Below are 12,498 nucleotides of genomic sequence, written 5' to 3' on the forward strand. Positions count from 1 at the left end.
TTATCCAATGTGATGAACAGGTGAGGTTGCTTTCTCTTTTTTCTGTTTGTTTCCTTCTCATAATTAACTATATTAGCTTTTTTCCAGCAGCATGAGAAACACCTCATTTTCTGTTGAAATTGTCAGTAGATTCAAGAACATAAAAACACCATATCTTGCTGGAGTTACCCTGACCCTAGAGAGATGATCTGGATAAAACATCTTTCCCTGATACCCTCTGTTACAGCTTAACTTTTGGGGAGGGGAGGGGTTGAAGACAGGAAATGAAAATACACAGCATCTTTTTCACCTTCCATCCACCAAAAGAAAAAAGACAATACAATCAGCAAACCCAAAGTACTTCTCTGCAGATCAATAGCTGGTGAAACAAACTGCAAAGGGTCCCTGACCTCAATTGAACGACCTGCAGAATGATGCATGATCTCAAGATCTGCCATTTGACCAGGAGCGCAGTCGAGAGACTGCCTGCCCTCCCCCAAAAAGCCATCACTAGCAACCGCAACCAGAATTGGATCTGAACTCAGAGACAAGGAACTAGACTTTATTGATCTTCTTATCTGGAATTCAATGACTCAGTGAGGAGCTCAGAAACCTGAAATTATGGGCTGACTATAAGATTCTCCTCTCCTGTTATTTCCAGGCAGTGCCCCTCATAAAAACCAACCTACTGCTTTTAATTTGGTGTCTGGCTCTGCAGCTTTCTTTATAAAGCTTCACATGAATGATTAACTGGTAAACATACAATTAAATTTGAATCATTACTGTTCCAATTATTGAAATAACCTGCATTTGTTGGAATTTTATTCTTTTACTCAGTCTCATTAATGATATCTAAATGTCAAGCAAAAAGCATCTGTGTGTGTGTGTTCATCTTACTGTCCAAATTTATTCACTGAGCAAAGGTCAGGAATTTGCTGAATTATGAACACAATAGTTTAGAGCAACTCGGTACAGCTTAGTGAAAGCTGCACTCAATTTGTTCAACCCAGCATCCTGGAAGTTCCCCCAGAAAAATATTGTGCCAGACATATTAAGTGCACATTGCATTATAAATTCATTTATAATTAAAACTGCCATTTCTGTGCCTCCCACCAGACCCCACACTCTGCTGAGCAGATTCTTCACTCTGGCCCTTGCTGTTTCTGTACTGTTTTTAATCTTCATAACAGTGAAGTCTCCACACCCCTGGGAAATGCACGGGCTTGAGAAACTGAGGCAGGACCTATGTGGCATTTCCACAATTCTGAAACAACCAGAGCAGGAGCATGGGAGCTGCCACCTCTCCATCCATCACATCTCTCCCCCTTCCCGAGGCTGCACCAACCACTCTGGCCTCAGGAGTAAAAGTGAGGGCTCTCTGCAGGCTGGGCTGTTGCTCAGAGGACTCTGCCTGTCTCACTCCAGTGATGATTTAGGAAACATTAGGGGTTTGGCCCCCTCCACTCAATACCTAGAGACACCAAAAAACGACTCACCAAGGACACCTAGTTCCTCGCACTGCTCAGTGCCCATCTCTTCATGTGCTTCTGCTGCTGTCCTCTCCTGCGAGACACATCTATATCTGTCTTAGTGCCCTCTCAGGGACAATGAGGCCCCAGTCAGTATGGTTCCACCTCCAAAAAATGACCAGCAGCTTGTCTGCTATCCACCACCTTGTTGGCAGCGGTACCACAGTCCCTTGGTAAGCCTTTACATTGTGCAGGGTGGACCCAATATATGGGCTGTGCAGCGCACTAATCCATACCTTTTTCTGCCCCCACATCTTTGTGTGGCAAACAGCTCATTAGGGGCTGTGGTAGCCCAAATCATCACATCAGCACATGTGAATCATTTGAAAAAAACTTAAAGAGCATTAATCAAGGGAGAAAAGAAGGAAAGTATGGCACATGCTATAAAACACTGCATCACCGGGAAGACACCACTGATGCTGAGCTCAGCTCCATAGTGAAACTGGTATTTATCACCACATAAATTCAAGCACAGACCCAGGAGTGCATAGAAACAACACTTCTCCCTTTGGTGCGATACACAGCCCAGGGCAAATCCATACACATTGAGCATCCCTTTACCTGTCTCCCCCAGCAGAGCCATATTTATGGCACATGCCCCATGGGACAACGCTGGTTCCAGTATGACTACATCACAGCAACACCTTGCCAGGTATCCTGCTAGGACAGGACACAGGTACAAGCTTTACTTGTAAATTTTCAGTTTAAAGCCAAGGTTATTGTACCCTTGGTTAAAAGGGCAGTAAAAGTGCAACTCAATTACCTGGTATTATAACACAGCTATTCTGAGAGGCTGCAGAAGGAAATTGGCACCGTTCTGATGGAATATTCCACATGGTTAATAGCAATTTCATGCAGTCTCAGAGAAGATAGGCAGTTATCTAGATCTGTTGAAAGGTAACAGTGACACATAAAATGTTTTTCTTTCCTTACATAAAGTAAAACCATGTATTTTCAGGCTATATAGCTTATATTTTTAGATAAGAAGAAAGCAAAGCAAGGGGAAAAAAAAAATAACAAGACACAACAAAGTCAAGCTGAAAACTAATTGGATGCTATTCAGAAGGACAGGAGAAAAGTATAGGATGAGTAGGAGATGGTAAAGCAACAAGTTAATAGAAAAGAATCAGGACATCACCACAAATCAAAAGTCTGCAATGCCCCACAAGCATCATGTCCATCCACACCATGCAGAATGAACAAACATCTTACAACATGTCAGGGACTGGAGATAAGTACCAACCAGGAATCAACAGCTCTAAGATCTCATCAGGAAAATCAAGTGTAGCCTTGGCTGTGTATTTCAGATGTGTACCAGCTGAAGAGACATCCCAGGAGACCAACAGGCATGATCAGTGACCATGAAAATATGGCCTTAGAGAAAAGGTTGTGTTAACTGCTGGTTTAGGCACATAATGGGGAAGAAGGCTGAGGAGAGATGTGATAATTCCCTTTAAAGATATAAAAAGTAGCCACCAAGCAGAAAAGACTAGTTATCCTCTCTGGCAGCAAAACAAAGTGTTTTAAATCAGGAGACTTAGGGTAGAAAAGATGAAGGATTTTTAACAGTGAGGATAGTGAAGATCTGGATGAGGTTGCCAGGGGGTTAGGTGTAAAGTCATTGTCTGGTGGGTGTAAGCAAAGATAACTAAGGTGAAGTCCACCCTGTCTTGGATTAAAGGATGGTCTCTGACTTCTGCAGGCCTCTTCATAGGGCTGGCCTCTGTGGCTGCACCCAGGTGTGGAACAGGACCCTGGCCCCCAGGCCTGGAGGAGAACAAACCCATGCCTGCTTGAGTCACTCTCTCCATTAGGACATCCAAAGACTGAGCAGCTCTCATCATACTCTGAAATGTACTCAGGACCACATGAGGATGGGCTTTGCCCTGCTTGACCAAGACTGTGAGGCAGACACTTGGGAAGGACATCCAAGGTACTTGGAAGAGATGCTCCTTTTGCCTGTTTGGCTGCAGGTGACCACCAACAGTGACCAAACAAACCTGACCTCACCAGCACACTCACTTACTTATTCATTGGGAAGAAATTAAACAACTGGGAAAAAGGAACCTAAGCAGAAAGAAGCCAACAGCACTGAAGAGGAAGCTCAGCTTGGCTAAATGCCATCATGGCAGCACCTGAAGCTCTGAGCTGCAGAGGTCCCAGAGGGTAGGCAGCAGGCAGTCTCCATGGGAGGACCCAGGTACTTGTGCAGTGCTTGGTCCACAAACCCTTTTACCTTGTTGAACCCCCCCAAAAAATCTCAAATACCTATCTAACAGCTCCTGTCAATATTAAATTTCCCCAAAATGGCTTGTTATTCACAGCAAGACAACTAAAGCCATAGTCATTACTTTAATTAGTGAAGGAGACAAAAAAAATACAGCCAGAGCTTGCAAAACAGTCACTGTTGTTTCATTTGAAATGCTTGCCATGGGCATAAACCAAAAATGCCTAACCTCTGTCCATAAAATTTGTAAGCTCTCTTCTGCATATGCTGTCTATATAACGCAATTTCTTTCCTACTGAGGAGAGTTGCATTAAAGTAGAAAATAAACTTCTAAAATTTTCCAGGACAGATGTTTCCAGAAAGATATTTTATAACTGGTACTGTAACACCCAAGGCTGCATTAAAGCTAATGATACTGGTGCACTGTCTCCAAAGAGACCAAGAATCAGAAAGGCCACCAGTTTCTTCAGCACTCTGTCATGGCAGCTTATGCCTGGACTTCAATTCAAAATTATTGTTTAGCATAGAGAAAATGTGTTTCCTGGGCTTTTTCTTTACAGTTAGTCATTCAACATCCACTTGCCAGTAATGAAAATTGGTCTCATGCTTAACCTCTTTCCTTGATGAGTCCAGCTCCAAAAAGCAAAGCAGGGGGTAGACACGGTGGATTACACCCTGGTGACTGTGGAACCCTGGGAACACACCTCTCTGTGCAAGGTTCTGCCGCAGCAGTGAAAGACCCAATTATGCTTGTCATTTTTTAATTAGGAAATGATATGTGATTTATGAGCCTTAGTGCAATGTGATATTTGAACAATCAGGAGTGACATTTCAGAACAGCATTAATGTTTTCTTCCTTTGCCTCGCCAAGTCTTTCAAGAAAGTTGTTCAGACAAAGAGCAAAAGTCCTGTGTCTGGGCTTTAATCCAAACTAGTGGAGTTGTATATGTGATCTTTTCATTGTTTTTCACCTTTTTTTTCCCCCTCTTTTCATTTAATAAGGATACAGTTTCTTCCCTGCAGCCAGCAGTGACAACTGTGAGTGTACCTGTCTGAATTTCAGCATACATAATCAGAATCTGAGTTTCTCTTGAAAGAAAGAAAAGGAAGTTCACAAAGCCTGGAAGAGGAAAATTATGCACCCACTAGTCCAGCCATGTCAGAGACCTTGTCTGCATGAACGGCTGTGGGTGGTACAGACCTGTCATCGCCCATCAGCAGCTTGATCCTGCAGCCCATTCCTCAGCCACATCTACTACCCACTGCTAGTCAGAGCTGTGTCCAGCATGTGAGGTCCCAGAAAATGGGGAGGTGAGGATGACACTGACATATAGTACATGAGTAAAAGCCTCTCAGAGAAATTGTGTGGAAGGAGCTCACTCTCAGCAGACAAAGCTTTATGGATCTGAAGAGAAGGAAGCTTTGCTCTTACCTCCTTCTACTGCATTTCAGTATCGCAGCTTACATGCAAATGTATGACCACCTGGTACCTGGTCTCCCTAGATCTGGTAAGACCTTTAAAGTAAGTCATCATCAACAATGGAAAGGCCAAGAAGGTGGTCATGGCATCTTTAGAAACTCACTCTCCAGATACTCAACCCAGGCTCTGGGGGCTTGCAGCCCCACAGTACACACATCCCAGTGGCAGCTCAGAAAACTGTGCAGTGCACACTCAGCACTGGTGGTGGGTGCTCTGCAAGTAGCCCAGAGCATGCAGAACTAAAGCTATGAAATGATAACTGGCTGGCTGGGACACAGCCCAAATAGTGGCTGGCCACTCCATATGGAGGTGTTACTACAAAAGTAAACCCTCCCCCATGCAGACAGGTCCTAAGCATAATGCAGACTCTCCAGAAGAAACGTATCTGCTCACTGGTACACACAGGCATTAGGGTTGTAAGGAAGACTGTAAGAAGGAGTAATAGAAGCCACTGAAAAAACAGGTGGGAACTTGTAAAGTGAGAAGATCACAGTCTCAAAAACAAGAGCACTGAAATATTAATACTACCCTTGCCTGCTGGGATGACGACAGGAGAAGGCTGGCACACAGTGGTTTGGACTCTGAGGCATGAGTTGAAGCATGACTACAGATGGATAGTGGAGACTTTCCTCCATCAGTAAAGTCATAAGTGGATACAACCAGGCTAGGAATCAAGAAAGCCGTTCTAGCTGCAACACATCATGACCCATGAAAACTCATGTCTGAATAGGCTAGCAAGGGCTTGGCCGCCAGCTCCAGTGGGAAGGTAATTCCTTCCTCAATGACACCACCCACATATGAAGAGGTGAGTATAAATTTAAGAGCAATGTGTGGGCATGAACCATGCTACTGTGATTCTTGACCAAGGGTTACCTGAGGAACCTCCTGTGTCATCACAGAGCTTCAATTAATTTAAAAAGCCCTGGAGCACTACCCAGGGAAGTGAGCGTCCAAAGGAAAAATGCCCAACTATCTACCTACTGGAATGAAAAGCGACCATTAAGAGGCAGCTGCTGAAACTGAAATTGCATTGCTGGAAACCATACTTCAACATAATCATCATATTTATATACTTAAATTAAAATACTTCTCACTCTTAAGGCTTTATCAGACCACTCACATTGAGAAGGCTTCAGGGAGGCCTTATAGCATCCCTGAAAGGGACCTAAAAGAAAGTTGGAAAGGAACTTTTTACAAGGGTCTGTAGTTACAGGACAAGGTGTAATAGCTTTAACCTGAAAGAGGGTAGATTTAGATTAGATATAAGGAAGAAATTCTTCCCTGTGAGGGTGCTGAGGTACTGGCACAGGCTGCCCACAGAAGCTGTGGATGCCCCATCCTTCAGCGTGTTCAAAGTCAGGTTGGATGGGGCTTTGAGCAACCTGGTCTAGTGGAAGGTGTCCCTGCCCATAGCAGGGAGTTGAACTAGATGATCTTTAAGGTCCCAACCCAAACCATTCTGTGATTCTATGAAAAAACCTGCTAAACCTTGCACATTCAAAACCAGAATTTTTCCTTTTAATCTACGTCTTTTCAAAATGACCAAAATATTAAGGTTTCCCCACCTTGGGATTTGACCTTATCTTGATGAAGATGACTTAGATAATCTAAATTAAGTTACCCCTGCAACACAACTGAGAAATACCGCCTGTGGAATACAAGTGCTTAAATATCATTAAATGACGTTATAGTATGAAATTATGCCATCCTTAGAACCTGCAGCTCACATGTTCAGATTCAGAATCCAAGCCCATGTAATTCAAATCTTGCTTCTCCTTAAACTGAATAAAACATGACCTGTGTTTGTTTATTCTGCATATTTCATTCACTGTAGCTCTCTTCCATGCAAGTCTCAAAGGCAAACTGAGTAAAATACAGAGAAAATCATAAGATATTTGTCTCCCAGGCCAACTTGCCTTTCACCTCTTTTAATTAATTTCACTGTTAATCTCATTACTAAAGCACTCCAGGACAACTCAGAATTTTCAGTAATTCTTCAAATTTGTTTGGTTTTATCCATTACTCCACCTAATTCCAGGTGCTTCTGTTCAATAACCACAACAGAATAATTACTTCAGCTTTTGTTTTCTCTCCCACTGTGGTATCAGATGGGCTTTGCAAAGGGATCACCTGCTGGGGTGAGGAGGAGGCAGGACAAGAGAGCTAGGAATAGTTCCTGTAACATGAAATATGTTGTATGTCCTCCTTGACCATGGTTTTCCAAAAGTAATGCCACTACTGGTATAATGAAGCACTGACTGAACACACATGGAAGGCTCCAAATAAGACTGGCACTAGGCAATAGGACATTTACCTTAAATATTGCCACCTTTCTCAGCCGGAGGTGAGGGAACAAGAGTCTCTTACACAGCAGTAGCTGGAAGCTTTATTGGGAGCACAGGAAAGTCTGGTCCATTTTCTCCAGCTGCCTCAGGGATTTGAGCTGGCACCTGAATTTGGTTGTTTAAATTAACCCCAGGCTGCAGGGTCCCTCAGGGCTGGTCACTTCCCTGCTCCAGTCACCCATTTCCCAAGTGGGAACTGGTGACACGCAACCAGGCTCTTAATAACTCACCAGGAGCAGCCGGCTTCCCTCACCCTAAAAAACTTCTGCTTCGGGGTAGCCAAGCCACAAGGTACACATCAGGTGCCTTAGAAAGCCAAAGAGCAAACATGCAGTTATTGAACCCAAGAGGGAAGAAGTTTGACAGGCAGAGGACAAAATGCCTTGGGAGCACATTTTCTGCACCCCATGACAAGAGCTGACAGGGGGAGCAAGAGAGGGACACCTTCACGGGGACCAGCAGAGATAGGTACCAGCTGTTCACTGCGGTTGCAAACAGCCCTGCAAGCCCCGAGGAGATCTGGCTGGTGGGAAGGATGGATGCCCTGGGGTTTTAGGCTCAGGTGGAGAGCTAGCTCCGGCAGGGGTTAAGTTTCAGCTGTTCTGTGGCAGGTGGATAAAACATGGGAGGTAGGAGTCACTTCGAGTCTCTGTCTCTGGTTGTAAACAGCTTTTTTTGAGCGGTGGGTGTCATTTCTAGCCCCTTTTGCTGATTGCAAACAGCGTTTTACAGCAGACTGAACTAAACAGGAGGGGTTTTTCCCTATACTGCGGCATTCCAGTGTTGCCAAGCAGCTACAGTAGGGCACAGCCAGGCCAGCTTGGTCCTTTAATCTATGAGAGAAGCATGTTAATTTTGCAATACAGAAAAGATGTGCTTGATTGGTTTTCTAGCTCCCACCCTAGGGAAAGCTGTGCATCACCATTCTGTTTCTTCACAGATCTAATCATCTGCTTCATCTCTTCACCCTGTAAAAAGTTGCTGCAAGGAACAACCTCATAGTAAATTGCCTGCATCTTACATTTTAGATCCTCAATATTGTCAGCAAAGTGCAGATCCTTACTCACACATCAGGCTGCCCAGAATGTTTCCCAAACATCCCAGGCTCTGCCTGCAATACTCCATGGAAGACACTGTCCCACAGCCCCGTGCAAGCCTGGGCATCTCTGCAAACATGGACCTTGCTAGTGAAGGGTCCTCAGTTGTCGCAGGTCTAACTCTGGAGTGAGATGCAGCAGAAAGGAAGCCCAGTTTTGGAAGAGGGTGCAGCTCTGAGCAACAGATGGGAATAAAGAAGCAGTCTTTGTCCTCATCACTGGTCCCATCAGCAGAAGGCAGAAAAAATATCACAGGTTGCAGAGTTTATTTCCTCCAAGGACCTGACAAAGACATTAGCAGCCAAGGAACAGAGGGAATTCCTCCTTTGAGGTCTTATCATAGAAGGGAGTGAAGAATAAAAAATACAGCAAAAGCAGAGAATAAATAGCCTGTAGGACATTGATAGTGCAGGAAAGCACAGAAAACACATTTTTCTGTAAGTAGAAGGCCACTGTGATACTGCAGGAATGTTTTTATGAAGTTCTGTTCAGAGTCATCACATATAGGGTTAATAATGATCACAAAGTATATAAATGTTTATGTATGTTAGTAAATACGTAAGATAACATGTAAATAAGTTGTTCTTATTCATCTGACTTTACCACATGCTACTCACAACCATGACATGCTTATGAAGATACATTCAACAAGTTAATTTTTGATACAGATTAAGCAAGACCTTAATTTAGGTCTGCCTCTCACATATGCTCTTGCAGGAGAAAGATTTTTTTCAGAGAGCTATAGGTCCTATAGGTGATCTCTGTGCACAGTTCAGGTACCAGCCTGCACAAATGGAGACACAGCCTGAGGATCCACTCCGTGCAAGCTCAGGGCTGCCTGCACCCACCTGGGCAAAGATGCTCCAACACCCCTTTTTTCTCCTCTTTAAGCTTCTTTTTGCAGATGCAAGCATCAATCGGAAAAAAAGATAAAATCAACATGAACACCACGCCACTTGCACTCTTCATCTGCCTTGATGCCACGTCAAGCAAGACGTCAGGGCAAGGCAGGAGGGAGCAAGTGCAAGGGAGACACAAAAGGAAAACAGGTCACACAAAGAGGAAATAAAAACAGAAAACAAAAACCATAACAGATGAGACCAGCAACAGGCAAATTCAGGAGACACACGCTCATGAACTTCACAGGTGAAACAGTGTGAGGAGCCCATATATGACTGTGGGTTTCAGTAGATATTATGATGCTCTTGTTCCTATCCCAATGGCTGTTGCATAAATGCATTCTCTGTGCCTCTCTGTTTACCTTTGCTAAAACCAGGCTGCAGCAGACCCCAGCCCAGGACAGCAGGCAGCCTTTTAGAACCCAGCAATAGCCTGCGAGTCTCTGGAGAGCAGCTCTGACAGATGGACAGGGCTGAATTTGGCTGCGGGGCTTGCACCCCTCCTGCCTGCTGCTCACAGCCCCGCGCATTAGTGTAAGCTGCCCTCCTCTTGTTCACCACTCTTCAGCAATCGCATAACCCTGGGGATTAAGCAGCAAACAGAGTGTCTGCTCAGCAAAGGTCTGGAAAAGGTTGCGTGAGGCACAAGAGGGAACCGGAGGACAGGCTGGACCCCAGCGTGACATGAGGGACCAGCAGCCGGGTAGCAGCGAGAATCCCATTTGCAAAGCCCACAGCTTCGGATGCATCAGGGAGATGACGCAGTTCCAGCTCTGTAAAGCTGGAATTCATCTGACCAGATGTAAATGCCAAAAGAGGAATTAGTCGCCAAAATTGCCTGTGCCATGCAGGGAAAGAAACGAGCATTGGTCAGGCACCTTCTGTCCCTCTGGAAGCTGGTGCCTGACACCGGTCAGGTGAGTTGTCTCTTCATCAACTCTAATAGGAGCCTGTGGTTAACAGCCCAGATAAAAATTTCTATGCCACAGGCATGGAAACTTAGATGAAACTAATCCAAGGACAACTCACATGTGGCACTTGCTTGTCCTGCTACCGCATGCCTGCTCCGTGTCAGCAGCTCTTTGCCCAAGATGAATAAATATCCCTCTGACAGTGTGATATTTAAAAATACGCATCTTCTGTACCATGTCAATGAAGACTGAGGGCACTGCCTTTATGTGATAATTAACGACGGTTTGGGGAAATTATTAATTAAGTTTTAAGGGCAATGTTATTTGTCATATACTTGTCATAATCAGGATCAACACCAAGGAAATGTGGCTTCCCTGAGGGAAATTATTCTTCTTGCAGACAGTACAGGAAACTGCTTGAGAAGTGAAGTCTTCACAGCAAGTGCCTGATTCTGAGAAAAGGTCTAGAGGATGGAGGGGGTGGGGGGGAGGGCACTGTGGGAGTTTCTTATGGGCTTTCAAGAAAGAACAACAATCTGTACCCAAAAGCATCATGCAAAGAGGTGGCACCCACACTGAAACCCCAGCTAAGGATACGTTCCACTGTGCTTCACCCCTCACCTGCTGCTTCCACACCTCAGGTCCTATTCCAAGGCACAAGCACCATGAGCAGAGCCAAGGACAAAACAAAGTGTTAGCAATCTTCAGCTCTGTGGAGGGAACCACAGCCCTGCAATGCAACATGAGCCTAATAATATCTTTCAGACACATGAGTCTGGGTAACACAGATGACATGATGGTGATTCAGTTTAATTATAAACTTCCTGTTAGAAATATCAAGGTTCCACTGATGGCACTGGCAATTGTTCTTCTGACTCATCCAGCTGCTGCTGTAACTAGGGAAAACAAAACCTTTGATCCTTAAGGTATAAATAATTAAAGAAATCATTATTTTGAAAGAGTACCTGGCATTTCCTAGTTACTGGAACACCATCCAAATAAATAGCGACATGCAGAGACAAATACAGCATTCTGCTTAGGGACAGTGCCTTTTATTACAATCTGCACACCCTAAAAGACAGTGGTAAAACACCCATCCATCCCTCATGTAGAAGAGGCAGATTAACTCCACACCCATGCAGGCTTCCAGCAAGGTTGTCCCACACAGAGGATGATTTGTTGCTAGTCAAGTGTGACTCAGAAGTTCATCCTTTCTCCAGGCCACTCTTAGAGGGTCAGCAGTTCAGAAAGTCTTGCTTGTTTGACACGTAGGCTCAAGTTTTCCTTCAAGTTAGTACTTTCTTAAAGCACAGACCTAAAGGCCCAAACCTCAGGAGCAAAGGAGCTCCCAGAACCAGCGCTAAGGTTGCAAAAGGTCCCACAAAGCATACTGCCTTGCACAATGAATCCCATGTCCCAGACCACCACCACCCCTGTTGCCCCAGCTATCCAGGAAGAGCCTCTTGCAGAGGTGGGGCATGACCTCCAGCCCCACAGAGGTGACCTACATGTGCAGAGCAGCCCATATAACATCTGGCCAGGTGGGACATGCATCTGAAGATGAAGCAACTCTACTCGTCTTCAGCCCACCAGGAGGGACTGGCTGCTGGTGCACACTCCTGTATCTCCCAAACCTGCATCCCTTGCCCATCCAGGCAGATGCCCTCGAGTCTTAATTGCCTGAAGTTCACTTGTCACTTGTGTGGCTCCTGGCTCTGAGGAACTGAAGTTTTGATCCCCAACAGAAAAATCTAAGGGCTCTACACCTCTTTCTGGCTCAAAGCTTAACTCTTCCCCATAAAAACAGTGCTCTTGTCCCCAAGACCAGGGGGAAAAGATATTCATGGTCAACAGATGGAGAGGAGAACAAATCAACCCATGCCAGCCCACAGCAAAGTGATGCTGAGCCTCTCTTCTGCCTCAGCAGAGCCTCCAGCACCAAGTGAGAAGCAGCCTCCTTACAACAAGACTCTCAAAGCAAAAAAGGTTTTCCAGGTTTGTGTTGGGTTTTCTGGGGTTTTTTTGTTTGTT

This window comes from Nesoenas mayeri (assembly GCF_963082525.1).
Source record: "Nesoenas mayeri genome assembly, chromosome: 3".
NCBI classification, from domain to species: Eukaryota; Metazoa; Chordata; class Aves; order Columbiformes; family Columbidae; genus Nesoenas; species Nesoenas mayeri.